Genomic DNA, 4,663 nt, shown 5'->3' on the forward strand with positions numbered 1-4,663 from the left:
CCAGCTGTTCCTACAGCCAAAGGTTTGACTTCCAGCTGTTCCTACAGCCGAAGGTTTGACCTCCAGATGTTCCTACAGCTGAAGGTTTGACGTTCAGCTGTTCCTACAGCTGAAGGTTTGACGTTCAGTTGTTCCTGCAGCTGAAGGTTTGACTTCCAGCTGTTCCTGCAGCTGAAGGTTTGACTTCCAGCTTTTCCTGCAGCTGAAGGTTTGACTTCCAGCTGTTCCTGCAGCTGAAGGTTTGACCTCCAGCTGTTCCTGCAGCTGAAGGTTTGACCTCCAGCTGTTCCTACAGCCGAAGGTTTGACTTCCGGCTGTTCCTACAGCTGAAGGTTTGACCTCCAGCTGTTCCTACAGCCGAAGGTTTGACTTCCAGCTGTTCCTACAGCTGAAGGTTTGACCTCCAGCTGTTTCTACAGCTGAAGGTTTGACTTCCAGCTGTTCCAACAGCTGAAGGTTTGACTTCCAGCTGTTCCTGCAGCTGAAGGTTTGACTTCCAGCTGTTCCTACAGCTGAAGGTTAGACCTCCAGCTGTTCCTACAGCTGAAGGTTTGACGTTCAGTTGTTCCTACAGCTGAAGGTTTGACCTCCAGCTGTTCCTGCAGCTGAAGGTTGAGCTGCTGAAGGAACAAAGACTCCTTGTTGCTGCAGCTCCTCTGTCGGCCCACCAGAACCAGCAGCTCTGTGGTACCACTGGTTCTGATGAGTGGGTCCATTGTGACCCGGGTCTGACCCAGAACACAGGATCCAGTTCAGACTGCAGCTCTGTTTGCAGACAGACGTTTCTTTAAGAACTGATCCTGATCAGATGCAGGATCTGGATCTGTTGGTTCAGATCCCAAGACCAGTAAATCAGAACGTTCAGCTCCTTTGATGAAACTTTTTTATGTTTTCTTTTTTTTAATAAAATCTTTTTATTTTTGAGTTTATTTTTAAACGTTTTAAAGTCCAACATGTTTCAGGATGATCTGATGGAAACATGTTTGTTTACAGACTGATGTGGTTTATCTGAGCATGTGTGTGTGTGTGTGTGTGTGTGTGTGTGTGTGTGTGTGTGTGTGTCTGTCTGAGCCTCCCCTGCTGCCAGAAATGCAGATTCTGCAGATTAATCTGAGCATGTTGTGCAGATGGATGAACATGAAGAGTAATCACCTCGCAGCGTCAGAACCACGTCCAGGATCAGCTTCACTCTGCTGCACAAGGACACACAAGTCCCGCACAATAAAAACAGTGTTAACATTTCAGTGTTAAACTTTTAGGTGTTGGTTTAACCCCCTCTAGTGTTATTTTAACACTTCCTGAGTAAATTGACACCCAATGTTGTTGGTGTTAATTCACAGTGTTGATTTCCTCAGTGTTGTCTCAACACTGGACAGTGTTAATAAGCCCCGCCCACTGTTAAGTCTTATATAACACTTAACAGTGTTGTTAACACCATGCAGTGTTGAAAGAAGTATTCTGAAAAGCCCCGCCCTCTTCCACCTCATGTCAGAAAGACCAGTAGTTTCTTGTAGAAATTATGTGTTTGTTTGTTTGCTTGTTTGTTTGTTTGTTTGTTTGTTTATGATTATTAAAGAAGTTTATGAGTGTAAACATCAGTTGTTCTGGTTGTTTTTTTGTTCAGTTTGATTTAGTTGTTCATCTTTAAGTTTGTGTTATTAGTCGTAAATCGACACCATGAGTGAGAGCTACTTCCTGGTGTGTGAAGAATGACTCCATCATACTTCTCTGTTAACAACTGATCAGTGTTAACGCAACACAACTCAGAGTTTGACATTAACTCTGAGTGTTAAATTTACACTCTCAGTTTGATGGTGTAATGACACCTTGTGTGTTAACCTTTCTAACACCAAAATTTACTTTGTTAATACTACTACTACTACTACTAATAATAATAATAATACACTGGTGTTACTTAATGTATTTTATATCACTTCATGACTGAAATATAAATGTTGACACCTAATATTAACATTTAACACTGGTTGGTGTTAAATTAACAATAAAAGGGAGTTAAAATTTAACACTTTCACAAGTGTTATTTTCAACACCTGTGAGTGTGAACACACACAGAAACTTTGTTGGTGTTAATTAACACTGGCATTTTTGTTGTCCACCTGGTTCTGATCCACCTGGTTCTGATCCACCGGGTTCTGATCCACCTGGTTCTGATCCACCGTTCTGATCCACCGCTGCTGAACCTTCATTTTATCCACTTTATAATCAGACAAAGAAGCAGAAACAGGTCCAACAAAAACACAAAACAGAACTTTTTCACTCAGTTTAAGAGTTTATTTGTTTGAATTATTAAAACTTTTCAATAATCAGCTTGAAAAATAAACAAAATAAACCAGGATTTATTTTGATTCTATTTAAAATAAGAAATGAATCATTTTAACACCAAACTTTGTCTCATTATGTGAAGATGTAGTTTTAGTTTTGACCAGCAGGAGGCGACAAACAAACATTTCCTGACAGAAGTTTTAACAAATAAATTAAATGTTTTTAACTTCCTGCTGACAAATCATCACTTTAAATATAAACAGATTAACTTTTAACACTTTAAATATAAACAGATTAACTTTTAACACTTTAAATATAAACAGATTAACTTTTAACACTTTAAGTTACATTAAAATATTTAGATTAAGATTTGTTTCTTTAGCTCCTCTGCTGCCAAAAAATCTGTTTTACTTCAGTTTAGGTCCAAATTCATGACCCAACAGAACCACAGACTGAACAGAACCACAGACCCAACAGAACCACAGAACCACAGACTGAACAGAACCACAGACCCAACAGAACCACAGACCCAACAGAACCACAGACTGAACAGAACCACAGACCCAACAGAACCACAGACCCAACAGAACCACAGACTGAACAGAACCACAGACTGAACAGAACCACAGACTGAACAGAACTACAGACCCAACAGAACCACAGACCCAACAGACGTGCTGAGGTGTGGACCAGCAGAAGCTCAGGTCTGGTTCTGACCCGGTTCAGCTGATGGATGGGTGAGTTGTGCAGAGGAGGAGGAAACATTCATTAAACATGAGTCTAAAAATAAAAGCTGCTCTTTGTAGCCGGGCCGCGGGCTTTAATCTGGGCCAGAACAGAACCAGAACCTGAGGAGGAGGAGGAGCTGATTCATCTTCATCATGGGTCTGATCAGAGTCCAGCTGACCTCTGACCTCACAGTAAACAACAAAATCAACTTTTTAGTTTTTAACCAGTAAAATCTGTAGAAATTCAGTTTTTATTTATTTATTTATTTATTTATTTATTTATTTATTTATTTATTTATTATCATTAATAATCAGTTATTCTCTTTATTTTTATGGATCCAACCTCCTGTTTCTCCTGTTTCCTGTTTTCTTTTTACTTGACTCCTCCTTCTCCTCCACCTCCTTCTCTGTGGTGATCAAACCTCCTGTTTTCCTCCTCCTCCCCTGCTCCTCCTCCTCCTCCATCTTCACCTCCTTCTCATTATTTCTCCCTGGATAACCTCCTGTTTTCCTCCTTGTTTCTTTATTTCTTTCTCTTTTCCTTGAATCCCAGGCTTCTCCTCCTCCTGCTTCTCCTCCTCCTCCACCTCCTTCCCCTCATTTCTCTCCTGATCTGACCTCCTGTTTTCCTCCTTGTTTTTCTTCCTCGTCCTTTCCTTGAATCCCAAACTTTTCCTCCTCCTCCTCCCCTGCTCCTCCTCCTCCTCCTCCTCCTGAAGGGGAGCTCCCTGATTGGGCGGAGGGAGGCTCTGAGGAGTCACGTGTTTGCAGCTCCTGAGTCGCCATTTTGGAGGAAAGTTTGGAGGAGCAGGGGAGGAGGTGCAGAGAGCAGGAGGAGGAGAAGAGAGGAGGCTCTACAGTCAGAGAAGTTTGACACGACTGCAGCTCTGAGGCAGAGGGAGCAGCTGACAGGTTCTGGAGGAGGACTCTGGGTCGGAACCGGCCTGTAAAGTTTAGTGTTTTTGGGTCATTTTGCTCCTCTGCAGCAGGAGCAGCAGCTGCACCTCCTGCATGCACCTCCTGGCCCTCCGCCTGCACGGGAACTGGGCGGGTTCGACCCGGACTTTGGCGCACAGCGGCTGCAGAACAGAACCGGACCTCCAGCCTCAGCGGGCAGTCTGAGCGCCGCACGCCGGCGCAGGGAGCCTCTCAGGCGGGGAGGTGCAGCTCGGAGAGTCGGTGTCGTCACCGGAGCTCACCTGGATTTTCCTCTGGATTATTTTCATTTTACCGGGATTACTGTGAGGTTCTGATCCAGTTCCCCCGGAGGACCGGTTCTGACTGTTGTTATTGGACCGGGTCAGCTTTCAGTCACTAGTTCGGTTCGGACAGAACTTGGTGTTGTTTGCAGGGATTTGTTTTTGTTTTACAGCAGGAATAAAAGACGTCCTGTATGCGGCGAACACGTCCTTAGCTCCACACGGAACCGAACCGAACCGAGCCAGAACATGCCAGTCAGAAAGAGAGGTAAGCCGCTTGACTTCCCCCCGCAGGAGACGAGGCTAGCTCGGCTAACCTGCGCGGAGAAAGTCGGTCCTCAGCTCGGATAAACAAACACAAACACACAAACAAACACACACAAACACTAAACCGGACAGAACCCGAACCAGCGGCGGCACACACGGTTCGGTTTCGTCCCTCTCGAACCGGGA

This window comes from Austrofundulus limnaeus, unplaced genomic scaffold (assembly GCF_001266775.1).
Source record: "Austrofundulus limnaeus strain Quisiro unplaced genomic scaffold, Austrofundulus_limnaeus-1.0 Scaffold396, whole genome shotgun sequence".
NCBI classification, from domain to species: Eukaryota; Metazoa; Chordata; class Actinopteri; order Cyprinodontiformes; family Rivulidae; genus Austrofundulus; species Austrofundulus limnaeus.